The sequence below is a fragment of the Miniopterus natalensis genome, chromosome 9 (genome assembly GCF_054644295.1).
Source record: "Miniopterus natalensis isolate mMinNat1 chromosome 9, mMinNat1.hap1, whole genome shotgun sequence".
In the NCBI taxonomy this organism is placed as follows: domain Eukaryota; kingdom Metazoa; phylum Chordata; class Mammalia; order Chiroptera; family Miniopteridae; genus Miniopterus; species Miniopterus natalensis.
In genome coordinates this window covers 15,228,829-15,256,323 of record NC_142089.1, presented here as the reverse complement: position 1 = coordinate 15,256,323, position 27,495 = coordinate 15,228,829, and the positions used below count along the sequence as shown (strand labels likewise).

General features: G+C 54.9%; 1 protein-coding gene across 5 annotated transcripts in view; it reads left to right on the top strand.

Moving 5' to 3' along the window:
• Positions 1 to 904: 904 nt before the first annotated feature.
• The window catches only part of AHDC1 (AT-hook DNA binding motif containing 1), a 64,065-nt gene continuing 37,474 nt past the window's right edge, over positions 905 to 27,495 (top strand). For 4 of the 5 annotated variants that reach the window (XM_087820240.1, XM_087820244.1, XM_087820241.1 and 1 more), the window contains exons 1-2: positions 905 to 1,225; positions 1,458 to 1,555. The gene's annotated coding sequence lies outside the window, so the exon portion shown is untranslated. Of the gene's footprint in view, positions 1,226 to 1,457; positions 1,556 to 14,177; positions 14,293 to 27,495 lie in introns of all 5 variants that reach the window. The other variant, XM_087820243.1, reaches the window with a different exon arrangement.

Here is a 27,495-nt window from a genome sequence, read left to right as displayed (position 1 = left end):
TAGGTGAAAGTGCTGAGCCCAGCCCCCTGGCCGCAGCAGGAGCTTTGAACTGTTGAATTTGAATCTTGCTTCCCGACACAATGAAAACGCTCAGTCGAATTCAGGAAGGGTATGCGTGTGCACGTGTGTGCGCGCGCGCGGGCGCGCGCTTGCACTATCTGTGGGTTATCCAGGACTTTTGTGCCCTTGCCGCCCTTGGACTTCTAGGAAGACTAGGAGTTGGCGGGGCTAAACCGAGGGCTCTGTTTGAGACGGCGGTCACTGAGTGAGGAGGAGACGCTGGTGGGGCTGAGTTTTCTGGAGCATCCCTCCCGCATAAGCTCTTGCGCTTTACTCAGTAAGACACCGTTTCAGAAAGGGAGAACGTCCTCAAATTCAGAAAGCCTATCCCCCTCTCGCTCCTCTTCTTCTCCCATTTAATTGGGACGCCCCAGAAAGTCTCAGGTCTTTTGGCTAATCCCTTGATTCCCTATTAGACTCTCATTCCATTCTCAGACCCCGCCCCTTCGCTCCCACCCGCAACCTCCCTCAAGCCAGAGACACCCGTCGGGGACGAGGAACTTGGGAAACGTTCCCAATCCTTGGGGAAAACCAGCACCCCTTGGTAAACGAGGACGCCCCCCCCTCCGGAGGGATCTGGGTGCAGGGGCCCGGTGCGCTCGGAGCCGCGCCGTCGGAGCAACCCGTGCGGCCCCGCCCGCGCAGCGCACCGAGCGGCCGGGGCGGGGACTACAAGTCCCGGAGTGCTGTGCGCGCGCTCCCCCCTGGGGTTCCGGATGGTGAGCGGCGAAGGTAAGGCGAGCTCGCAGAGGCAGCGGCGGCGGCGGCGGAGAAGGAGAGAGGCAGGCAGGCTGGGCGAGGGCGAGAGACGGAGGGAGGGAGTGAGCGAAGCAGACCAGACAGACAGACAGGCGGGCGGGCGGGCAGAGCTAGCCACCCGCCAGGCTGCGCTCAGCCCCGCTCGCAGCGGAGCGAGCAGAAGGCAGGAGGAGGGAGGGGAGGAGGGGGAGGGAGGGAGAGGGAATCCAGCTACCACCACCCAAAGCCAGCGTTTGCTTTCTGTCCTCATTTCCTTTTCCCACCCAGCTCTGAGAGCAGAGAAAGGCAGAGAGCGAGAGAGATAGAGACAGCCAGAGAGACAGACAGACAGCCAGAGAGAACGGGAGGGAGGAGGGCGGAGGAGGAGGAGCAGGAGGAGGACTACGCGGGGCGCGTTTTCTCCCAGGTTTGCAATTGGGGGGTGGCGGCGGGGGTGTCCAGGACTGTGAGAGTGTGTGCGCGGCGGGGGGGAGCGAGGGGGGCACAGAGAGAGCGAAGGAGTGATCGAGGTGGGGGGCGCCGCGGGAGCGGGGGGCCGTGTCCAGCGGAGTTAGCGGCGGAGAATGTGAGCCGAGGCGCGAGCCATGCTGTCAGCAACAGCGGGCGGCTCAGGGCTCCTTCACGACTCCTCTCCCCAGCTGCCCGGCGCCCGCGTCGCTGCCGCCGCCGGAAGACAGACGCCCCTAAAAGCCCCTTGCCTGGCTCGGACCCACGGAGCCGGCAGCCCAGCACTCCGGTGAGTGGCGCCTCCTCCCCAGCCCTAGAACCCCGCTGGGGACCGGCTGGCCGGGCTCTTTTGTGCAGCGCGCCAGGGGGGCTCTGCGCCCCCTCCGCGCACCCCGGTCCGGTCCGCCGGACCCCATGGCTGCGGTGCCCGCGGTGCGATCGTCTTTGTTTCCACCGGGGCCCGCGGCTCGGCTGGGCTCGGCTCGAAGCCTGGCAGGCAGTGCCGGGAAGGGGGAGGGGGAGGTGGACGAGAAGGGGGGGCGGGGAGGGGGGGTTCTCGGGTTTCCTGGCCGCCCCGCGGCTCCCCCGGCTCGGGGGCGAGGTGCGCGCCCAGCGCCGCCGCGCTCCCTCTCCTCCTTCCCCCTCCCTCCGTCTTTGGATTTAAAACTGCAATTTGCTCTCCAGCTTGCTGAGAATGTGGGGGGGGGGGGTGCAGGGGGGACCGTGGGAGCGGAGAACAAGGCTGGATTTTAGGAACGGCGCTGGGAAAAGGGGAGACTGCGGAGGGAGGAGCCCCTCCCCTCTAACCCCCAAATCCCAAGGTTCCGCTGGTGCTCTGGGAGTTGAGGGGCGGGGACCTAATGACCCGGAGGGGGTGTGGGGCGGAGGAGGGATTTGGGGCGGCCGGGGCCGGAGGGGTTGGGCCGTGTGCCCGGTTACCTGGCGAACAAAGTCAGCTCACTTTTGCATAAATAAATAATCGCCTATCAATGCGTTTCCTCTGGGGCTCTGATTGAATCGGCCCCCTCTTCCCCAGGGGGTGGGGTGCTGAGTGACAGCTGTCAGCCCCCTGGGCCGGTAGCTGGGGGTGAATTGCTGAATCCCTCTGCTTTCTGGCTGAGGGCGCCTTCCCCTGCTGGGTCCTGGTCCCCAGGCAGAGCCAGAGGGGCAGGGGGCTGGCTCTGAGTCTAGGAAATAACCTTGTTTCCTGTTCTACAGGAAAAGGGACAGCAACCTAGAGTTTGGGGGCTGGGGAGGAGGACTGATGGGAGCTGGAGGGGTTCCCCAGCAGCCTGACCCCCCAGCCTCCTGCCAGGCGAAGGGGCCAGCTGAGGGAGGAAGGATGTGGGCCTTGGCTGGCCGGAGGCGGGAGCTGGGGCTGTCCCTGAGGCGGCAGCGGGCACAGAGAGGGAGGAGGGAGAGAGAGAGAGAAGCGGGGGCGGGAATTCTCTACCGCAGACCCTGGGGGCCAGGGCCAGATGTGGAGGGGTGGGGAGTCCCCCCTCCCTTCTAGCTTGGGGGCCCTGAGGCTGGGCTGGGAGGGGCTAAGCCTGGTGCCCTCGGTTCTGCACCAGTGCCTGACTGGCAGGGCCAGCTGAATTTGGGCCCAGGCGTCACCCTGGGAGGCAGGGCTGGGCTGCACCAGTCTGGTCCCTGAGCACAAGGAGGGACCCTTGGGGGGCCTGTGCCTGTCTGTCTGGGCAGGCGTTTCCCGCCGGACCAGTTGGTGTCAGGCGGGACTTGGCCCCAGCTCCCTGGGCAGAGCTCAGGGTGTGAGGACAAGCTTTGCCTCTCCGTCAGGGTGGCCACATTTTGTCCACTGCTGTCACTAGTGGGGCGGAGGCATGTGCCCCGGCCTGGGCAGAGTCTGCCAGGAGCATTTGGGGTGTTTCTATTGTTGGCTTGTTCCTGCTCTGTGTGGCCCCTTGTGTGTAGCTTTGTGAGCTGGGGCTGTAAGTGAAAGATTATGGTCTGTCCACCCCCCCACCCCCACTTTGGGGGAAAGGCTGTGTTGTGGTGGTGACTTGTGGGGGGACCCCACCAGGTGACATGTGCATGCTGCTTGCTGTCTCCCTCCTTTGAGCAGATGTATATTTATTTTTATAGTAATGGAAAATCAAACTGGATAGTAAGTTGAATTCATTTTTTTTCTCCTGCTGTGTCAATAGTTGGAATAACCCCCGGAGACTGGTGAACTTCTTGCCCCAGAGCTCCCACCCTTCAGAGGTTGCAGAGATCAGTGAGGGCATGAGCATTGGGTGACTAGTGAGCACCAGTCCTCTAGTCTCTGTTGGTCTGGCATTGGAGCAGGTGCCCAGGTGGGCAGGCATTGCCCCCTCCCCAGGCAACCCCCCACACCCCAGGGCGTAATCTGGCCTCTCAGCCACCTCTTTGGTCAGTGCCTAATCTGTGCCCAAGCCTTCAGGGATATTCTCTGGGTGGGCTTTCCTCCCCCTGCCTAGGCTCCGAGCCACGTGCTGATATTTATTTTCTGTAGTAAAATCCATTTTTAATGCCGTTACTTTTGAAATAATATAGAGAGAAACAAATGTGATGTGTTTAAGTTGCCCTCTGTGAGTTTTTAATGTGATCTATGGCTGAGGTAGTGATGGAAAGAACTGTTGGGCTTGGAGAAATTTGGTGTCATAAAGAAAAAGAGTTTGCTGTTTATTATGGTTGCTGGGCTGGGGGTCTGGAATAGGGTCATAGGGGCAGGGAGCTCCAGTGCCCCCCCCAGGTGCTGCGGATGGACAGTGTAGCTTTTAGTTTGGGGGTATGAGGGCTCCAGGATTATTTTGCATTGCTCCCCAGCTTTTAAGGGGCCTTTAGTGAGGGGGCTTGGGAGTTGGGGGCTTTGTTCTCCCCCTTCCACCTGCTGAGATCTTGGCAGGGAGGCTTCTGGAACCCCCTGCAGAGTTAAATGGAGGTGTACTGTGGGGAGTTTGGACTTGGATCCTAAAGGAGATTAAGGGATGGGATCTCTGCCTGATTGTTGTGGTTGTGCTAGAGGCTTGAGGGGCAAACTGTCCCTGACAGAAACCAGAGGACATTTTTGGGGGGGGGCTGCTCTGGATTGGCAGAGCTCCAGAGGGACATTGCTCGTTCTCAGATCTGCTTGGAACACTGACTCTTGGCCACTCCCTCCTCTTGACTTTATTTGCCATTGGACAGGGGTTACCTCCAGGCAAACCTGATCTCCCTCATTCCCTGCCCCCCACCCCCACCCCCAGGTCAACGTTTGTTTGTTTGTTTTTTATTTATTTTTGGTTTGTGGAATACAGAGCTCTGTGTCTCATGCCAGCCAGCCACCCAAGACCAGGGGGTGCCATGCCTTTCTAACAGATGCTCAGGCACTTCTGGTCTGGTTGATTAAGGTCAAGCAGGCTCACTATTATGGGATGGCGCCCAGCTCTGCCTCTGGGTCCCCTGGGTCTCTTGGGACAGAACCTGGAAGGGGAAACCGGGATGGGGTGGAGACCGCAGGAGGGAGTATGGGTAACATTGTTGCTAATGTCAGCAGATGGACCCCCCAGGGAGAGAACTGGGTGAAAATGGGGGAGGTATGGGGGAGGTGGGGAGTGGAGAGACCCAGACAGCCACTTGCTGGTGGGGAGAGAGAAAGATGGTGACAGAAGCCAATGATGAGGGGGTGAGAGAGAAAGCAGGCAAGGAGAAGAGCCAGGATCAGAGCCCCCGGAGATGGGGTCCAGGTTGTCAAGAAGGCCTAGGCATGCGCCACAGCCCCAAATGAGCAGGCACGGAGGGCCTCTCACCCAAGATCAAATGCTGGGATTGTTTTTGGAGGAGAGACAAGCAAATGTCTTTGGGAAGAGGGAGGAGGACAGGTGGGAGAGAGAGAGAGAGAGAGAGAGAGACATGGAAAGAGAGATTCCCACAGGAGGAGGGAGAATGGGGAAATGGGGACCCTAGGGGTTACTTGATTCATGCTTCTGCCCCTCTGCCTTTTCCAAATGTCTGGGGACAGAGCAGAGCTCTTCTTTGGACCTGGGGGCGGGGCCTGAGGCAGATTCTGAGCCCCACAGGTTGTGGGTGCTCTATTTCAGGAGGCACCAGGGTTTTAAAAGTGGGGAATATTAGGGTCCTAGAGGAGCCAAGGACTTCATCCATTTGGGACCCCTTCCCTTGTCTGACAGGAAACCAGGTCTAGAGAGGGGAGCCACTTGCCCAGTATCGCAGACACTTGGTGGGGCAGCCTGGGACCCATACTCTTTTTGCTCCACCTCTCTGGAGCTAGAGAATTAGAACAGCTGCAGGGGGCCTCCTGGGCTCAGAGGGGGGGCAGAGCCTGGGGAGAGGAGCAGGCAGGCACCCTTGTGGCCAGAGCCCCCCCAGGGGAGGGGGAGGTGCTGCTGCAGGGAGAGAGAGGAGGGAGGGGAGAGAGGAGGGGAAACAGTGAGTCAGGCTTCCAAGAGCTGAAGATGAGAGAGCCAGCGCTGGGAGGGAGAGGGCTGGGAGGGCTGCTCAGAAGCAAAGAGAGGGAGGGGGCCCAGCCAGGGGCAAGGAGAGCTCTGGAGGGAGGGAGCCCGCCCCTGGCCCTGGCCCAGCAGCAGGCCTGTGCTTTGTGGAGGGTGCCACCAATATGGACTTTGCCCGTGGTAGGTCAGGAAGGAGCCAGATTCTGCCTCTGCAGTGTCCCTTTCTTTCCTTATTATTCCTCATTTATGACCCCATCCCAGGGTCTCAGGGGGGATGACTGTGTCCTCCCATCTCTTCCTCAGTTTCTCCATCCATTGTGGGATTCCATCTAGTCTGGGAAAGGGGGTAGGGGCACAACATCCTGGGAGGGTGTTGAGGGATGCTGTCTCCAGCTGCTGTCTTTGTGCTGGGGGCACTGTTGGAGCTGCCACTGGTGCAGGGTAGGGTGCAAGGTCTTGGGTAGGCTCCCTGTTGAACCCTTAGAGTTGCTGCGCTGGGGAGTGGAGGTGGCTGGCTGTGAGTGCTGGGGTGCAGTCTGTGTATGTGTGTGTGAGTTTGTGATGTGCTGATCTGGTGACGTAGGTGGACTACCTGGGTCTTCTCAGGATGGCCAGTGCCTAGGCGGGGCCTAGGACTCCACATGTCCAGAACCACCTTCCACTTGAGGACAGGGGTGACACTCATGTGATCCCCATATCCCCATGACTCAGAGACTCTGGGAAACTAGAAGGTGGTAACGGCCCCTGTGGGGAGCTAGCGAGAACTGCCTGTGCAACCCCTCATGCCTGGAGCTGGGACCAGAACTGGAGAGATCCCCAGGGACTGTCTGGAAGGAAGTATGGGAGGAACCTCCCCCAATAACTGACAGGTAGCTAAGGCTCTCAGCCCCCCCCCCCCCCCCCAAAGGCCTGGCATCCCTCAGTCCTGGATCCCAGTATCTTTTCTGTTGGCTAGGGGATAAGGAAGGTAGGTACTGAGGATCTGTCTCCTGCAGGGCCTGGCTTTGGGGAGGAATGGCAAAGTGAGGGTAAAGTGAGGCCCCCTGCCTCTTCCCTGTCACACATGCAAACTCAGCTGCCGTGAGGCCCTGTTTTCTCTCCTCTTTCTGCTCTGGGGTCCTTGGCCTGAGAGCCCAGGGGAGGGGCCACTTCTGCAGCTGGCTGGCCCCGAACTCCCAGCTCAGCCCAGCTGCTACTGAAGCTTCCAGAAGCTGCAGCTCTGCACCCCTTCCCTACCCCCTGAGCCAGGAGAAGCCTTTGCTGACCTGGGGGAGGGTGCCTTGGGGAGTGAGTGGGCATCCGCACTCATAACAGACAACCAGACAGATGGGTGGTGGAACAGATGGACAGAGACACCCACGCTCAGGCAGACGGAGAGAGACGGACAGATGGACCAGGACAGGGAGAGACGGACAGACAGAGGTGCTGGCAGAGAGGAAGAGTCAAAAATGGAAGGGAGAGAGAAACAGAGAGAAACTTGGAGACAGGGTGACCAGGTGACCGAGAAGGGAGAAGGAGAGATATGGTGGAGAGAGTGAGAGGCAGGAAGAGATAAAGAAAGTGGGAGACTCAGACAGAGAGAGAGAGGAGAGACTTGAGGCTACAAACCACAAACAGGGATTTGATGAGAATCTGGAAGGTGTTTTCTCCTGCTTCCCTCCCCAAACCCCCAGGCCAGCCAAGTCTCCATTCCTTCCACCCCCAGCTCAGTTTCCAGCTGCTAAAGAGGTCAGGGAGAGAGAGAGAGAGAGAGAGAGAGTGAAACAGCCCAGAGACCCCTCCTCCTTGCTCTTTTTGTAGGGGGGGAGCTGCTGGAAGCAGATCTCCCAGCCCTGACCCCTACTCACAGATGTACATACCTCCGGCCTCTTGGAAATTAGCGTCTCACACTCACCACTCACTCGGTGTATGTCTCTTTGGATAAATGCACCCCCACCCCCATAATCACACCTGTCCACACAGGCCTAGCTTCACATATACACACATTTTGTGACATACAAATGTCCACTTTTACGCTCATTTTGAATCTCACAAACGTAGCTAGTGAACGCATACCTATGCTTTCTTACCCATACATAGGTGGTGGCACAGGCCTCACTATGGGGTCTCAGGATATGTTTGACACACACACAGTCACATACAGTCACACTCTCACATGTACTGTGGCAGTCACCAAAGCAAAGAGAAGGCTTTTTCTTTCTTAGGCATGAAGATCAGGGTTCCCAGGGAGCAGTGGGGGTGACACTGGGGGTGGTATACTCCCTCACTCTCACCCAGCTGGCAGGGTGGGATGCCAGGAGGCCCTCAGTTGATGGGAGCCCTCCTGGGAAGTTGCAGGGCTGGGCCTGGACACAGGTAAATTGGCTAGTGGGTTGCGTGGTGTGAAAGAGCTGAAAGTTGGTGAGGGGGTATGTGTGTAAGTATAAAATGTACACATATGTATGGATATAAGGGATGGCAAGTGTCTGTTATGGTATGTGTGAGAAAGACTGAGCGCATGTGAGGTGGGACATGGATGTGACAGGGAGATCCATGGTGTATGGAGTGTGTGGGTGTATATGTGGTAGCTGATTGTCAGGTATGTATGTGTGGATGCATGTATGTGGCAGGTGTGTGACTACCGGGCTTTTCAGAGTGTGGGGTGTGAAATGTGTGTACATATGTGAAGGTATAGGGCCCTGGGGGTGAGCTGCATGTGTGTGAGAGTGCAGTTACACGGATGTGAAGATGTGGAGGGGTATTTGCATGTGAGTGTAGGCAGTGTGCGCAGTGAGGGGTAGCTGCCTGTGTAAGACTGTGAGTGTGTAGCCTGGGTTGGAGGGCTGTTTTCCAAGGCCAGAATGCTGCTTGAACAGAGGCCATCCGGGCAAACACATGCGAAGGGGCTCCAAGGCGCACAGTTGGGCACTGACCCACACAGCCGCGCAAGGACAGACAGACCCGCCCCTGTCCTCCCTCTTCCTCTCTCCTGGCGTCAGTGGTTTTCAAAGGAGCCTCCATGAGAGAACTGTTTGCTGTGCAGTTCCCCCACTCCCAGCCCATGCCTCTTCAAACACAGTGATGCCCTCCAGGCAGCTTTGTGGAGGCTCCTGCCTCGACCATCTGAAGGCAGATGGGTGGGCTAGGATCTGCTGCCATCCCCCAGGGAGAGAGGAGGCGGCTGCTCCTGGGCCTGGGCACAGGCTGAGACAGATGGACTGCCTGTCTGGACACCCCCGCATGGGGTCTGGGTGTGGGCAGGCACCCCCAGTAGAGGGCTTCTAGCTGGCAGCCCCCCCATTGGGCCCCTGAGCAGAGGCCAGGACTCTGCCCTTCATTTCCCCAGAGGGGCATCCACCCTCACCCTGCAGCCCCATCACCTGTGCACATGGACCCAACTACAGCCCCTACCGCCTCCTAAATATACTACCTCCCCACACACTTACAGCTCCAACACCCCTAAACACACAGTTGCTCCACCTACAAACACACAGCCCAACACCTCCACAAACAAACACCCTGGACATCAAACTGCCCCATATCACACACAGCCCCAACATGCCCCTAAACACACAACCACCACATAACATGCCCACCCACACATATATTTGCAACCCTAATACTTAACCAAAACATACATTTTTAGACCCACAATATACCCCCAAACATCCCAGTGTACACACATGTAGCTTCTACCACATAACTCCCTCTCTAACCCCAACACGTCCCCAGATATACCCAGGACTCCGCTACAACCCTAACACTTTGCAAATATGCAGACTCTCAGAGCCCCAGCACCTCACTAGCACACAGACTCCCTACAGCCCCAGCATTTTCCCCAGCTGCAGCCCAGCACCTCCCCAAACACATCTATGCAATCCCTGCACCTTCCCAAACATATAGCTCCCCCCATACACATAGGCACACTGCCTCAACACCCACTCAAATGAGAACACCCCCTGCAGCCACTCCATTTACCTCAAACACACAGACATTGATAGCTTCGGTTCCAGTATATCTCTAAACAGATAACTTCCCCCTAGTTTCTTGTACTCTCTCAGGTGCGCATGCGTGCACACACACACACACACACACACACACCCCTCCCCATCCAGACCCAACACCTCAGAAAGGTAGTCTTCTGTACATCCCCAACAAGCTCCAGCTCCAGAACTTTCCTCAGCCATCTAAGAGCCCAGGTACAGCCCACACACACCTCTCCAAACACCGACTCCACACACACACACACACACACACACACACACACACACACACACACACACACAGCCTCAGCTCAGTCACAACCCTACACCCATTCACCCCTTACTGTTTAGGAACAGCTCTTCCCCGCTCCCCTGAACCCCCCCATCTCACCCTGTCACATACCCCGCCTCAATTTGTCTGCAGCCCTCACTCCCACCATCACACATTCCAGCACACCCTCCCTCCCTAGCAGTCTCCATCACAGCTCCCTCAACCCACCTTGCTCTCCCAGACCCCCGCCCCCACCCAGACAGCCTTAGCCTTGCACACACAATTGCTCACTCTTGTGTGTTCTCTCTTCCTCTGCTTCCCAGACCTCCCCCACTTCCCAGAGCCTCCTCTGCCTGGGGAGGCATCTCCACCCCCTCACTGCCCCAGGCCTTTCATTCCTGGACAGTGAGGCTGTACATCTGGTTCAAAGCTGCCCCACCCAAGACCCTGTGCTCTGGGTACCCTGGCTTGGGCTTTGGGGGGTTGGGGCCTCTTTGGGGGCTCTTGGCACCTGGTCACTCTGGTCTCTCAGCCAAGAACTCTGAGTACCCTGCCCTGGCTGTGGCATGTATGGGGGAGACAAGGGGATTTACCCCCAGCCTGTGCTTTCTCAGGTGTTTGCCAAATCCCCTCCTCATTGGCTCACCTGAGAGAAACATTGGGCCATGGGCTTCAGGGGAAAAGACAGTGAAGGTTCTGGCTTAATATGCTCCCCATCCCGCCCACCCCCTCAGATCGGGGATTGGGACTTGGTCTCCCTGGGAGTCAGTTCCGACAGTGAAGGTTACTTTACTAGATGCATGATTTTAAACGGAATCTCCACCATCTGTTCCACCCCCTAATTACAGATGCACAGAATCCGCCTCAGAGGGCAGCATGAGGGGAGTGATTTAGAGGCTGAGCCGCTTCTGCCCGCATTAGGGCTGGGGAGATTGGGGGGGCTCACAGCTCCCCCAATACCATCCCTTTCCCAGGGGCCTCTCATGCCTCATCTGTTGCTGGAGGAAGGCTCCTAGAAAGGTTTCTCTGACCCCCAAGATTTGACAGATGAAGCAACTGCAGTGCTGAGGGAGGGGTCCCTGAAACATCCCGTGTCCCAGGCCCCAAGTCCTAGGATGCAGGCTCCATTAGAGCCTTGAAAAATTCAGTGGATCGATCTCCTGCCTGCCTCTTGTGCCCTGGGGAGCCACAGGCCCTGGCCTGGCCCAGCATCTGCCCACCCCAGGGGTAGCAGGGATTGGTGAGGTAGGGAGGGGTTGGTCAGAGCTGAGGTGGGGGCAGCCAGATTCTGGCAGCAGAGGACATGGACAGGCATGCCAAGATCCACCAAGTGTATTTGCACGTATGTGCTCATCCACCTTGGCACAGCTGGCATGCCTGACCCCAGCTTGAGCCATAGTCTTGGGGCTGGACCAGCACCAGGGGCCAGAGGGGATGGGCCAGAGCCTGGGCCTCAGAGGGTTCTGTGGGACACGGGCTACACCCTGAGGATGAGTTCTCCTTTGCCATGGGTGCCAGGGACCCGGGCCCCAGCCTGCTTGGTGGTGGCAGCAGCAGACACACTGCGGTAGATGCCAGAGCATTCACTGCTGGGAGAAAGGGAGCGAGGTTGGGCTGGAGGAATTTTAAAGATTGCTGCAGGCAGGAGGGTCTCTGGAACCCCGTGGAGCAGGCAGTCATGCAGAAGTAATCCTATCGCTGCCTGGCTGGAGGAGTGGAGAGGACAGGGGCGGGAGAGGAAGGACGGGTTGCTGCCCCTCTCCCACCTCAGCCCCTGCCCCAGCCAGCTGTGGAGGGAGCCAGGGACCCTAGGGACCTTCCCTGAGGAGGCACCTTGTCCTTTCCATTCCACTGTGGCATGTGCCCCCGGAGGGGCAGCACTGCAGCTGTTGCTCAGCTCCGAGCTCTGGGTTTTATAAATAATGCAGCTTGGAGGTGGGGGCCAACTCAGCCCCCGGTCACCTTGGGTCACCCAGTGTGATGTCTCCAGCTGGCAGTCCTGTGGCAGAGCCCCCTCCTTTCCAGCCTACTCTTCCTCTTTTGCTGTGTGAGCTTGGGCCAGAGGCCCCACCTCTCTGGGCTGGGCCAGGGGCAAAGGAGTGTGGAAGAACCCAGAAACTCCTGTCCTTTTGTTCCACCTCCCAGCCCTTACAGGTTAACTGGCACCTGGCTCAGCGAATTCAGGCTGGAGAAGGATGGCTGCCTTATAGGGGCCTCACCCATTCCAGCCCCTCCATTTTGCAGATGGAGTAACCGAGTCCAAAGAGGGAATGATGGCCACGGCCAACCAGCTGATGAACACCTCCTTCCTGCCCCATTCTGCTGTCACTCAGGCTCTTCTCAGCCTCAGCTCAGCTAAGAGCAGGGCTTGGGGGGGGCGGGGGATGTTTGGGAAAGTGGTTGCGGCTGAGAGGTTGCCATGGCGATGCTGCAGGATGCCGAGCTGAAGTGGGGGTCCTACAGGGTCTCTGGGGCCCCCAGCTCCACACCCCTGTGGTCTTCTCCTCCCCATCTCCTGCTCCTCACCCAGATGCCTGTCAGGCAGCTCTGGTGACAGGCTGGGTGGGTGACAGGTGGTGCAGGTGATGGGCTGGGTGGGTGACGAGCTGGGTGGGTGACAGGTGGTGCGGGTGCGAGGCAGGCAGGTGACAAGCTGGGTGACGGGCCCTGCTGATGACAGGCAGGGGGTGTGGTTGGCGAGGATGCTGTCTCCTGGCTGGTGGCCTGTTGCAGCCCCCCACCCTCATGTGTGTGCGCACATGCATAGACTCTGGGCACAGAGCTTGGGGCTAAGATACTAATGAGGCTTATTATATGCGGAGGGGCAGGTGCCCAGGCTCACTAATGAGAGTCCTTTAACGAATAGGGGAGACAGCTGGGGGCTTCGAGGAATTTGGCTGGCCCTCCTGGGCTGAGGCCCTGGGGGTCCTGATCTGGCTGGACCATGAGCCGTTTTCCCCGTTACCCTGGCCACTTGGATTTATGTTAGCACTACCCACAGTCATGATAACTAGCATTGTACAAGCACTTGTTACACCGTGCCCAGCCCTTATGTGCATTTTCTCATTTCAACTTAACGGCTGTAGGCTAGAGGCAGTGTTACCCATTTTACAGATGAGGAATCTGAGGCTGAGGGAAGGCAAGGGCCCTTATATAATAAGTTTCTGGTGCAGCTGGGATTTTAATCCAGGTCTTTCTGTTCTTTCTTACTCAACCACCAGTAAAACTGAGGCCTTGGTCCAGACCCAGACACTATCTCAGGGCTTCAGTTGCACTCTTCTGGAAAGTGGATGAGTAGCAAAGGGGTAATCACCGGCTTTTCAGTTCTGACTTGGGTGGCTTCAGAGACTTCTCCGGGTAGCTGCTGCAGCCTCAACCCATCTGGCCCAGATTCTGGGTGACACCCCTGGACTGGAGAGAGAGCAGGGCTTAGTGCTGAGAGAGCTGAGCTGAAGAGGGGGACACCTGGGATTTCTGAGCCACTTCCTGCTCCTTGCAGTGGGGAGGCTGAGGCCTGGAGTGAAGCAGCAACCGCCCAAGGTTACACACCCCGTGAGCTCTAGGGCCCCATGGGATCCCAGGTCTCCTTGCCTGTTGACAGGGCGGGGCTGGGTGTGGTACCAGGGCAGGGAGATACCTCCTCCTGGGCCCCACCCACCAGCCTAGCTTCTTCTCTGAAGGTTGTGAGCCCTCAGCTCATGGGAGGGTACAGGAGACTGTTGCTGTCTCTAGGGCCATACCCTCTCCCCATCAATCTGGGCTCCTAGTGTCAGTTGCGCCCCTCCTTTTGGAACTCATTGGGGTGGAAACTCCCTGGCTATAGCTGATGGATGGGTTAGACCCTTGATATTGGCCTGGGGCCACAGCATGACCCTGGAGGGACCAGGCTGGTGCTGGGGGGGTTGGAGGGGAATTTAAGGGAGAAGAATTAAGCTCATAAATCTTGGAACATCTCAGTTTTCCTCCTCCTCAGCCTTAATCTCTTACCAAACCTGCTCTCCAGCTGCTCATCCAAGGCTGGGGCTTGAGGGAGTCCACCTGCCCATTCCCCTCTCCCTCCAACTGGTGCTCACCTACTTCTGAAACTGCACAATTGCACCCCTCTGGGGAAGGAAGGGTTGCAGCCACTGTAGTTGGGCAGGATAAAGATCCTGTGTGGTAGGTAGGGCAGAGGTCTTTGATGCCTCAGTTTCCTCAACCTGGGGTTTGAAATTCTCTCCTGGTACCTGTCTGCTCATTCAGGAAGGAGCACTAAGACCGAGAGGGATTGCGCAGCTGCAGGACACATGGCCCTGTCTTCAGAAGCCCCAGTCTGAGAGAAGCACAGCCCTGGCCTTGGGAGCCCTCAAACCCAGAGGTGAGGTCTAGAATCCAGGCTGGATGTGTGCTGAGGTTCAGGCGGGGAGTGGGTGATGGATGGATTTCTGAAGCAAAGGAAGCTGAGGCTAGGGGGAGGCCAGAGGAAGGGTAGTAGTTTGCCTGGGGGCAAGGGGGCCATCTTTGTTTGGGAGCAGGAGGCTAGAAGGGTCTGGCTTTCCCACAGGCCTGGGCAGCAGTAGGCTAAAGTTCTGGGGCCCTCCTAGCTCCCCAGGGAACTGACTGCTGCCTGGCCCTGGGGACCCAGGCATCCTGGCGGGTGAGGGCGGGTCTCCAGCAGGCGCCTTGCCAAACCCTGCAGCCTGCTCACCAGGAATCTTGTTGCTGAGAGATGGAAAATCCCGGCTGGGCCTGCAGCTCATCCCTCCCCTCCGGGAGGAGGAGGGGCCCAGAGATTCCTTCCTGTACCCCCCTCCCATCTGGGGCAGGGCCCTCCTCGGCAGTGGGTGGGGCTGGGGGGCCCAGGACAGGCCTCTAAGACTTGGTCACATGTCTTGGAGCCCAGCCCAGCCTGCAGTGGGCACCAGGGCACTCTGGAGGCAGAATGGTCCTGGTGCAACAGAGGAGGGGTAAAGGTGGGGTGCTGAGACCAGAGTGGGCCTGGGTGGGGGCCTGTGCCTGGCCCTGGCCTGGCCCCACTGGCTCCCCAGGGTGGAGGGTGAAGAGTTGGTTCTCTCCTTAGACAGGAAGACGAATGATCCCATTATGGGAGCGTGATTTTATTCCACGTGTCACGGAGTCTGAGATTAACTTGCTCACCAGTCTGTGACAAACCCCTCACACCCTCACACCCAATACATACATACACATACACACACACACATACACACACAGGCACAGAAACAACATATATCCTTGGTCTCACAAATGTATATCCCACAGACACAGGTAAGCATTTTCATATTACAGCACATGGCAGAGTCTTAATGTACAGAGACGCAAGCACACACTTACACTTAGTTATACTGAGATCTAAACCCATAGCCTTAAAAGCACAACAATCCCTCACTCACGCTAAGGCGACATGGACTCACAGATACAGACAGGCATTCCAGGGGGGATGCTTGCAGCCCTGCTTAGACATGCACAGGTCAAGGACACACAGTACCGGTTAGATACAGATACACTTAGAGACACACAAACCCAGACACAGTCATGCAGACAGGCGTAGACCAACAGCTACACACACTGAGACAAAGGCCTGGGTACATACAGAGACAAAGACAGGCACAGACACACAGCCGGCAGTGCGCACACAAGCACAGGCGTGCACACCCGGACACAGACAAAGACAAATAAATGCCCAGAGGTTTTGCTGTGGACAGATGTAAGGCACATACACATCTGGGCTTCCTCCTCCACCTCCCTGCCTGGGGAGATGATAATCTGGTGCCTGTGGCTCCAGGAAGAACTCTGAGGAATCTTCTGCTCAGTCAGAGCCCCCCCCCCCCTCCGGGCCCAGGGCCAGCCCCCACCTCTGGTACCGGGCCTGTGGCCAAGGCCATGGCAGCCACACCCTCAGCAGAACCCTGACATTTCTTACCTTGCTCTCCCCATTGGACACTCTCACAGGCACACCATCTCCTTCTGCACATGTTCATAGCACTCCCACACTCCCACACACTTAAATTTCTCACCCCCCCCCCAGGAGTCCCCTTGTAGACATGTGCAACCTCCAGCACAGCCTTCATGGCATACACCCTTGTCTTCTCTTACATAGACCTCCGCACAAATTGTACACACAGGCTCTCCACACCCGCATCTTTCACAGACCCCCACATGCACACATACATGCCCTCCCTCACATACTTCCTCACCCTCTCACAGGCTAATTCACAAGTGCAACACATACACACATACTCCCCCACGTACGTCCTCGCCGCTTTCTCACACGTGCGCACGCACACACACCGAGAGCCTCCCTCACACGATCACTGTCTCTCACAAACACTCCCTCTGCCAGAAGTAGAGCTCCGCTGCAGAGCAGCCCTGGCAGCCTCTGTGGCTGCTCTCCACTGCGTCCTTGGCCTCCTGGCCTCCGCCTCTTCCCCTCACCTCCAGCCCTGCATTCCGTGGCCTTGTCATCTCTCTGTTTAGTCAGCAGTTATATATGGGACATTCACTTATTCATTCAACAAATGCTGATCGAGCATTGATTTTTGTGTTAAGCATTGGGGATACTGTGGTGACTCAGGTTCTTCTTTTATACAGCTCTCAGTTTTGTGACCAGTTTTGTTTGTTGCTTGACTAGTATGACTAGACTGTAAGGTAGTCTTTGATCTTGGATGTTGAAGAATGTGTAGGAAAAATAGGGGAAGGGTGTTCCAGGCAGAGGAAACAGCATATGCAAAGCCTGGAAATGAATCAAACTGTTATACAGGGGTGGGCAAAGGTGGGTTTACAGTTGTGAGTACACGAAACAGAGTTAATAAAGCTGTTGTTATAATCATAACCTGCATGTCTTTTTCCATACAGACAGCTGTAAATTTACTTTTGCCTGTCCCGGTGTGCTGGGAAAATGGGGTGATAGACAGAGACTAAAAGAGAAGCTGCAAAGAAAACAGAGGCCAAATGTCACAGAGTTTAGACACCACGCTCAGAGGTTTGGATTTTGTCCAGTGGGCCATAAGGAGTCATGGGAAGTCTTTAGTGACAGGATAGGGTGGGGAGAGAAGAAAGGCAGGGATGCTCGTTGAGAGGTTTTAGTACTGCAGATGGAAGATGATGGTCTGACCTCGAAGAGGCAAGCAGGTTGGAGAGGAGATTCATGTAGAAGCAAGAACCAGTGGAGTTCCAGTTCCTGAGCTGTGACCCCAGAAAGAGTCACAAAGAGTCCCATAGACTCTTTGAGCTGGGTCCATGATATGAGGATGGAGTAGTGCAGGAGCCAGGCTTATAGTAAATGCTTAATAAGTGATAGCCAGCTGTCAGTTATCAGTAGGACATGGGGGGACATCAGATGAGGAGGAGATTTACTGGGCACCTTCTGAGTGCTGGGTACTGTGCCAGGGGCTGGGCCCAAGGGAAGATGGTCTGCAGCTTCAGGAAGCTCATGCACCTGAAAACCACAGCTCACTCAGACAACAGGGAGGGCCAGGCGTGGAGTGGGGCAAAGCACCCTGGAGGTTAAAGGACAGCGAGGCAGCACCTGTCATGGCCCTCTGGGTGGCTCATGGGGGAGCAGGCATTGAGTTGGACCCTAAAGAGGCTGGTCAAACTTGGGCCGGCAGAGGTGGGGAGGGAGCTTCGGTTAGAGGGAAGCATGTGAGTAGGAGCTCAAGGGCAGGTTGAGGAGTCTAATCTGGCTCTTCTGTAGGACCCAAGAAGGGGGAGTCGTGGGATGGGATTATGGAGGCCAGGCCTTGGTGGCAAGGCTGAGGGGTGTTAGCATAGAGCTGAGCTGCATTCTAGAAATACCAATTTGGTGGTGACATGGAACATGCCCATTAGAGATTCTGCTCCAGGCGCTGCCACTAAGCCATTGGGTGATGGCAAACAAATGTTTTGGCCCTCCGTGGCTCAGTTTCCGCAACTGTGCAATGAAGCAGTTAGTCTTATATGGAAGGGAATTGTGTATCATGTCCTAGGGGTTGGTGCGCCTGGCTCTGGGCATCTTCTCGCCTGGAATTCGGGGCCTCAGCAGTGCTTTCTTCCTCAGCATTCTGAGGAAAAGGAAAGAGCAAAGTGAGGGGTTCCCCAGAGGCAAATTTTGGGTGCTCCAAATGAGGGGCCAGGCACTCAGCATAGAAGGGAGGGGCCTTTGCAGGATCTGACTCCAAGTCCCAGAGGGGACCCAGAAGAGAGGGCAAGGCCCGCCCCCTCCTGTTCTGACCCATGTGGTGGCAGATGTGGGCCATGTGCCCTCCTGGCCCAGAGGGTGTCAGGACCCTTCCTACCCACTGACCAAGGAGCAGGGCTTGGGTTCAGGAATGGGGATAAGGAGCCAGGAGGCCAATCTTGGGGTGGCAGAGCCAGGTGAATGCCTGTGGGTAGCTGGGTTCTGCCACTGATATTTGAGGTTGCCAGGAGTTGTGGTGAAAGGCAGGTCCTGGTGACCGCCCCCAGCTGCCCTGGATCCTGGCTGCAAGGGGCCCTTTAAGCATCTTACCTGTGAGGTGGGGCTGGTAGAGAATTAATTTCCTGTGCTATTTTAATTTTGCTGTATTTAATTTGCTGTTTATTTTAATTAATTAACGGCGGGTAATCGTCTCTCGTACCTTGCTGCCGCTGGCTCCTCTTGTTTTCCAGAGGGGTGGAAGGCCAAGCCAAGTGATTGCTGAGTTAGCTGTGAGGGAGAGGAAGGGCTTTGGGGACATGTCCCTCTTCCCCTTTGCCCCTCTTAACCTAGGAGACTTCCCACTCTCCTTATTTTCCTCTAAAGGGCCCCCCCTTATGGTCCCTCCTTGTCCTCCCCCTCTACTCCATGTCTGCTTCAGGGTCTCAGATGCAGTAACTTGGTGACAGAAGGCCTGACATGAGGCCCCTGTCTACTCCCCAATAATCAGTATTTTAATGTCATAGAGTGGTGGTTTAAAAAGGACAGGGAGCTTGGCTTGCAACCTAAGCACTGTTTAGAGGCTGTTGGGAAAACTTTTAAAGTGGGGGTCAGTTTTTAACGACAGCACCTTCCCTACCCCATTGCCCAAACAGCAAACCTATCCATGTGGTCAGGCCTGTGGGACACTACAATGTCCAAGCACTTGTGAACACATCTATGGGTGTGATTTCAGTTATTAGTTAATCTCTAGGCCAGACCTCCAGGGTCGATTATCCCCTCTAGAGATGAGGAAGCAAGGCTCAGAGAGGCTAAGTGACCTGCCCAAAGTCACACAGCAACTTAGAGAGGCAGGGCCTGCATTCTGGCAGTAATCTGTCTGGCTGTGTGGAATGCGTTAACAGTTAGAAGGAACAGTTAGAAGGAGAGCAGGGGAAGTGGCTTGGGGATTAGGGTAGGAGTATTAGGTCAAAAAACTGATGTGGCCAGGAAATGGGGTCCTCTGGCTCTGGAGGATGTGGGGGGAGGAGGAGTGGGTCTGTGCCACAAGGTGGCTTCCTGAGGTGTGAGGCAGAGGCCACCTGTTTCCATGTCCCTGTGTGCCTTCAGTTGTCTGGAACTGGGGCTTGCTTTGTCACTTGCGCTGTACCCTACCAGGGGGGCCTGTCTATGGCTAGGTGGAACCCTACTTTTATTTATTTAACAAACACACAGCATTTACCGTGTCCCAGACAGTCATCTAACTTTATAGATTTTTACTTAATCATGATAGCAGCCCTATTATTATCACCATCCTCGTTTTACACATCAGAATATTGAGGCTTAGGTTAAACCTTGTGACTTGCCCAAGGTCACACAGCCAGTACCTGGTGGAGCCAGCCTGTGAACTTGGAACACTGGGATTCAGAGTCCTTGTTCTGAATCACCAGGATACCCTGCCTAAGAGTGCTGTAAGTGGGAGGTGGGATCCCTGAGTTCCTGGGAGATATGGCATCTTAGGGGAGCCTCTAGTCTAGATTGAAGAGGAGATCCAGCCCTGCCCTTGCCAATCCCAAGTCTGACTGGGCAGACACAGCTCACAAATCAAGACCTGCTTAGTGCGGGGAGCAGGCGAGTGTAAAGTGTACCTGGCTGGGAGGTGCAGATCAGCAGCTAGGAAGCCTCTGGAGAAGCATGGCCCATGCAGCTATAGTGCTGGCCACGGTAGGGGTCACATGGAAGGGTTGGCCTCAGACTGTGCCCTCAGAGAACTTGCTGTCTAACTGACTGGAAAAATAAGGCAGATGTGTGTGAAGTTATCAACAGCTGTATAAGACAATGGGAGAAAAACATAGCAAAACATGATGCAGTTGAAAGAGTTTGGGCTTTGAGTCCTATGTGACCTTAGTTACTTGACTGTTCTCTGAGCCTTAGCTTCCTCATCAAGGGGAAATAATGTGGCCCTAACTCCATAGGGTTTTGTGAGGTTCCAGTGAGATAAAATGTGAAGGGTTTGGAACTTTGGAGCAAGGGCTCAGTGAGCATTCATCTAGATTCTAAGGTCCAACCTCTGGAGAAAGAAAGCATCCTGGCCTGGGGGCTGGCACTGGAGCAGAGCAGGATGGGAATAGTGAAGATGATGAGGACAGTGAGAGCCTCAGCTTTAGAGTTAGACTGCTTGGGTTCAAATCCCAGCGATGATGAGTTGCATACCCTCTGTGGGCCTTGATTTCCTTATCTGTAAAATGGGTATAATAATAGTGTCCCTCCTCATAGGGTGTTATGAGGATTAAACTAGTTATTTCATTTATTCAATAAGCAGTATTGAGCACAAGCTGGGTTCCAGACATATTTTTACTTGCTGCGGATAATAAATGGTCGATACATATTAGCAATCTTATTATCATCAGTTATATTCTGGAGGAGGGGGCTGTTTGGGAAGGAGGAAGAGAGGAGACTGAGGCCTTAGAACAGGGATGAGCAACATGATAAAATACTATAGGAGAAATTACAACCTGATACCTACTGAGTGCTTACTATGTGCCAGGCACATTAGTTCCTGAGGCAGGTGCCCATATTGTCCCCATTGTGCAAAAAGGAAACAGGTTCAGAGGGATGTAGTGACATGCCCAAAGAAACACAGCTAGTGTGGGGTGGAGCTGGAGTTTGAGAGGCTCAAAAGCCAGGCTTTGAATCACAGAGCTTTAAACCTGATTAAGAGATGGCGTGGGGTGGGAGCAGTGATTCAGCAGAGGAAGGTGGGAGAGACCTGGCCAGAGATGGACAGACGTGAGCAAGGCCTCCAAGTCCAGGAAACAGTGAGGGAACGGACCAAGCCAGCATATGCTCTCCTAGTGGTTTTTCCCAACAGTAAACAGCAAGGCATGAGATCATGGAAGGGAGCAAGTAAAGACTGGAGGCAAGGCTTCCTGGAAGAGGTGGGTCTTGAGAAATGGGTCGAGTTGAAAGAGATGGGGTCAGCGCATTCCAGGCAGAGCACGGAGCATCAGCAGAGGCCCTGAGGTGAGGATGAACTTCAGGGCTTATGGCCGAAAAGTGGGAGGAAATGGCTGAGAGAGGTCAGAATGTAAGTTGGGAGGGCTGGTGGCCTCAGGGGCACAGGGAGAGTAATAGCCCCAGGGAAATAGGGAGGGTAACAGATTCGAGAGGCTTAGCTAATGTAGAAATAGAAAGACACCCCCCCCCCCCATCGGGACAGGAAATAGAGCATAGAGTTCAAGAGGGCAAGTCCTGGAGTCAAATCCTAACCAGGCTGCTTCCTACTGGGTGATCAGGGCAAGCCACTCAAGGTCTCATTTTCAAAATGAGAGATAATGAAAGTACCTGTCTCCTAAGATGAGATGACCTATGAGAAGTATTTAGCACAGTGCTTGGCACATAGTAAGCACTTGATTCATTCATTCATTCCTCAACTACCAAGAACACATAGGAACTTTTCTAGGGCATACAACAGAGACCAAAGTAGATAAAAATCTCTGCCCTCAAGGAACTTACTTACATTTAGAGGATGAAACAGATTATAAACGCAAAAATAAGTAAAATATTTGGTTTGTTAGATGCTGATAAGTTCCAAGGAGAAAAATGGAACAGGGAAAAGGGCTTAGGGAGTGCTGAGGTTGAAGGTTTGTTGCCATTTTAAATAAAGTTATAAATGGAGGCTATTGTTAGTATTATTTGTATAGCAAGTTTTAGTAGAAAAAGTACCTTCCAGTTTATAAGGAATTAAAAAAGAAAAAGAAAAAAAAAAAAAGAATATATATATATATATATATATATATATATATATATATATATATATATATATATATATCTTTATTGATTTCAGAGAGAGATAGAAACATCAATAATGAGAGAGTCACTGATCGGCTGCCTCCCCACTGGGGATGGAGCTTGCAACCCCAGCATGTGCCCTGTCTGAGAATCGAATCGTGATCTCCTGGATCATAGATCAATGCTCAACTGCTGAGCCACTCTGGCAGGGCCGGTTTATAAGGAATTTATCCTTCATGAGAATCACATGAGATGTAGGTATTGCTGTCCCCATTTTATAGATGAGGACATTGAAGCCCAAAAAGAAGAATCTGATCCCGGAGCATGACTGAGGACAGTGCTATACCAGCTGACTCTCTGTGATGAGAGGAATGTTCCTGAGCCTAGGACACAGAAGGAGAGAGGTTAACTGAAGAGCATATAGGCACTGGCTAAGGTGGGTCAGTGCTGAGGGATGGATCTGGGCTGGAGAGCAGGGCAGAGGCCTGCTTCCTGGAACCAGAGCTGCAGTCAACATCCCTAGGCGTGGCCTGATCTGGTTGAGTTCAGAGTGGCTGGACCCAGGGGCAACCCTGAGGGCAGAGTGGGGGAAGCCGGCTGGGCCTGAGACACTGTGTGATTGAGCAGAGGGGCAGAATCTGTTCAGAACTGAGTGAGTGTGTGGGTGGTGTGGAGACTCTGGGGAGGGGGAGAGAGGAAAGGAAGAAGCCAGCTCCACTGACCAGACAAGAGGGAGCAGTGCGGAGGTTGGCGGGAGCCAGAGCTGGCTGTGAAGGCTCTTGAATGTCAGGCTAAAGACCTCCGCCTTGATGTTGTCGTCAGCAGTAGGGAGCTATTAAAGGTTTTGGAGCAGGGACACAGTGTCATGAGAATGAGATTTGAGGAAAATGAATCTGTCACTAGGTGGAGGAGATTCAGTGGAGGCATTTGGCAGTGGGGAGCCCACTGTGGGGGGCTGTCATTGCTGAGCAGGTGAGAAATGATGAAGTCAGATCAGAGAGACAGCTTGGCCTAGTAGAAAGAGTGGGGCTTCAGAGGTGGTGCTCCTGGGTGGTAGCCTCAGGTCTGCCTCACGTTTTTTAAGGGTCCCTGAGCTAGTCCTTTCCCCTCTATGTGCCTGTTTCCTCATTTGAATTGAACTGAAGGCCCCACACTCCCCCCCCTTTTTTTTTTAACCATGTGGGCTAAGGATTCATTTTAAGAAGATGATGAGAGCCATGGGCCTTCTCTTCAGAAAAATGCAAAAACAGCTTTTGGTTAAAATATTGTGAGGTTTACAAACCTGCCAGAGTCCATCTGTGGAACCATGCTAGATCATTAATAGTAATAAAAATAACAGCTAGCGTTTTATGCTTATTATGGGCCAGGTGCTGGGCAAAGTGACATACATCATGATTTTAAGTTTGTACAACAACCCTATGAGGTAGGTACCATTATTTTTATTCTGTTTTACAGATGAGGAAACTAAGGAAGCCTAGAGAGGAGGAGTGACTTGCCCAAAGTCAGAGCTGGAATTGAAGTTGGCGTTTGTCAGCTCCAGAGCCCGAGATCTTAACTGCTAAGGTTAAGGCTAGAATTTCTAGGCTGGAGGAAGGAGAAAAGGCAGGGAGGGAGGCAGTTATGGGAGGATTTTCAAAGAAAGCCATGAAAAAGCAGAGCTAGAGGCAAACTAGGCGGATGGTGGTACTACTCATTCCTGAGGTGATAGGCTTCAGGTGGTTGGAGGTAAAGATTCTGTTTGGAGCCCTTTAATCTAGCTACTGGATGGGTTGGTTATCTATCCCCCATGACCCCCAGCTAAGTGACCTGCTCTGCCTCCTGCTGGGAAGGGGTGGAGTATGGGGCTACTCTGTCTTCTTGGCCTGATTATGTTCTGCACCCTTGGCAGGGAAAGACTTACCCCTGATTCTTTGGCTTAGCTTCCAGTGCTGTCTCTGGAGTCTACCCTCCCTCCCTCTTCTCAAGGCCACTGAGTAGGGCCAATGTGCCTTGATCTCTCCCTAGGGGAATTCGGAAGTGGAGACACCCTTTCCATCCCAGAGAAGAATACTGGGTCCCATTTCCTGAGATCAGAGCAGAATCTGGAAGTCAAGCAGCATGGGGCACATGTTCAGCTCTGGTTTAGATCCTAGTCAGCAGTACCCTCTTGCAGGGAGTGATCTAGATTAGATTAGGCCATCCTCTCAGGCAAGAATCTAGATTCATGATGGGTTGGACTAGTTGGTCCTCTAGAATGGGTTGGCAAACTTTTAACAAAAAGTCAATGAAAACGGCTTTGGAGACCATAGAATCTCTGTCATGAGGACTCGACTCTGCCTTTGTGCCTTGAAAGCAGTCATAGATGATGCAGAAAGGAATGAGCATGGCTACATTTCAATGAAACTTGAGTTTTAAAAATAGACACAGGCTGGATTTGGCCCTTGAGCCATAGTTTGGCAACCCCTGATCTAGAAGCTTATTCTTCCTGAGGGTGTCTAGATCTTAAATCTGACTAATCAGTGATCTCTAAGCAAACAAGGTTGGGGTGTCAGGCTAGAAGGTGATCTAGAGCTGCACTCTTGCTGGGATCTAGATATTGTGAATTCTAGAACAAGAAATGTACCAAGTAGTGGTTTAAAGCAGACTAAGCCATAATCTCTGGCTGAGCCTAAATTCACAGAAAACTAGGGTGTGGTGGGGCAGGGTAGTATGTTGAGATTTAGACCCACACATAGGCTGTGTGGTCTGGATATGAGGAAGTTGATGACCTGAAGCCACAGAGATATTGATCTAGAGCAGGCGAAGTATTGGTCCTAAGCCAGAGCACCATATAATCTAGAACAACACTTTGCAATAGAAATGTATTGGGAGCCACATAGGTAATCTAAATTTTCTAGTAGCTACATTAAACAAAGTTAAAAGAAATAAGTGAATTAGTGTTAATAATATATCTTATCTAACTCAGTATATCCAAATTATTGTAATTTCAACATATAATCACTATAAAGTTAATAATGAGATATTTTACTTTTTTATATTTAGACTTCAAAATCTGGTATATACTTTATACTTATGGCACAATCCAGTTCCAACTAGCCACATTTCCAGTGCTCAATACCATGTTTCTACCATACTGGGCAATACAGGTTTAGAAGCAGGATTTTCATTGGGACCAGGGTCCAGAGGAGCCATGAGCCAGAATGATAGGGAATAGAGTTGGACTCACCAGAGGTTATACTCTTAGACTTGAACTGTATAGACTGACTCACCCTGGGAGAGCATCTAGGTTGGCAGGTGGGGTCCCTCCCTTAGAGCCCTGACCTACTGGCTTCTTTCCCCTCCCTCTCTCTTCCCCATGTCACCTCTGACTCTGGAGTCTAGTCTGGCCTGGCAGGTGGGTCTGGGGCAGGGTAGCAGCTGGACCCTTGAGAGAGCAGGAGCTCCACCCCTCCAAGCCAGCTGCTGCCAGCCTTCCTGGACTGACTTTGTGGAAACTGGGGGCCCAGAGACAGAAATAAACTGCCAGGTTTCCGGGGAGGGGTGGGGGGGCCTGCCAACCTTTGTGCTTCCTTGCCTAGGGTTGGGGGTGGGGACAGGAAGCTACTCCAGGCCCTGTCCGAGGCTGTTACACCTGCCTGCGTCTTCCCTCACAGATGCCTCTACCCCCACCTCTGAGGCTGGGCTAAGTCTAGAATTTGGTGGGTTAATGAATCATGGGGGTCCAGGAGTCTGGGTCTGACTCTTGGGAGCAGAGGGTGATCTCTAGGCGCTGGGAGACAGCTTGGTGCCCATCTGGGTTGTGCCTATATTGTCCATTTCTAGGACCCAAACTTGGGGCCCTCACTAGATGCAGCAGGACATTAGACTGTGAGTTGGAAGGTCTTTGTTGGGTGTTCTGCATCTTACTAGCCAAAGGCAACTTTGAGCAAATCACACATTGAATGTGTTTCCTCCTCTATAAAAAGGGGACAGTACTTGTCCCACTTGTCTCAGGGCACTATGGTTCAGTGCTAACTCAGACTCTGGAGCCAAAGTTTATGACTCTGGCCTCTGCCATTGTGTGGCCTTTGGCAGGTCACTTAATCTTTCTGAGCCTCAGTTTCCTTATCAGCAAAAGAGGGATATTATTACCTACTTTATGGGAGCCTTATAATCAAGTGTTCAGTGGTGGTTATTACCGTTGGGTAGTCGCTAAGCTCAAAAGGGTCGTAAATGAAAATACCTTATTCACATGTAAGGGATTCAGTCCTCTTAGACCCTCTCATTTTATAAATGGAAAAACTGTGGCCCCAAAAAGGAAAGGCATTTTGCCCAATGAGAGGCACACAGCAAGCCAAACCTTTATTTGGTATCCACCATATAAGCCAGGGAGTCCATTCCGATTTACCCCAATTTACAGGTAAGGAAATCGAGGCCGGCGATTGGCCACTGGTGCTCCGTGGCGCTATCCAGTGAGGCCTGAGTCCGTCACTGGGGAGGGAGTGCCCTGGCCGACTGTGCTCCCGGGAGGAGGGGCGTGCAGGTAGCGGGCGCCCTGGAGCCGCAGTCGGAGCCAGGCGCGCTATTAATAATCCGGCGGCCGGGCCCCAGCAGAGAGCGCAGGTCCGGACCGCCGCCGGGCGCCTCCCGGGCCTGGGCCAGAGCCCGGGCCCGAGCCGGGTCGTGGCGCGGGCCGCCCCCCCCCCGGCCTTCGCCCTGCCACGTGACCCCCCCCCCCCCGCGGGCAGCCGAGGGCCGGGGCTGGCGGGCCGGGGGCCAGGAAAAAGCCGAAAACACCGAGGCTGGGCCGCTCCCCTCCCGCTCAAAATAGCCCCCGGCCGGGGCTGCCACGCATTCCACCGGCCCGGGGCGCGGGAAGGGGCGGCCGGCCGGGTCCCCGCCCGGCCCGACGTGGCTGCCGGGCCGGGGTGGAAGGGGGGGACGAGGGCGGGCCGCGCGGCCGGCCGGCATGTGGCTCTCCTTCGGGGAGCCTTGGCAGCCCGGGCTGCGCGCTGCGCCGGGATGATGGAGAGCTTCTGGAATTTCCTGCAGCTGGAGAGCGCGGCCGGTCGGGGGAGCGGGCTGAGCGCGCGGTTCGGGAAGGGGTGCCTCACAGCCCGACCCTAGGGGGCGCCTCGGCGGCGAGGGTTGGCGGGGGAGATCTCCTTATCTGCCTCCACGCTGCTGGAGAGGAGGCAGCACACCTCCCCTCCCCCGCCGCTCTTTTCGGGTCTGGCGGGGGTCCAGTCCCGCCCTCCCGGCCTGGGCGGCAGAGAGGGGCCAGGTGCAGGCGACGCCCCTCCCCCAGCCGCCTGGTTTCCCTCTCGCCCGTCACCTCCTCCGGGAGTCAGAAGTTCTGTGGCCTCTTCTGGGAGGGGGCGGAGGGCGGTGGTGGCAGGGATCAGGGGGCAGCCCAGGCCTGCCAGGTAGCCGTGGAGGCTGCGGCGGGAAAACTCCGGG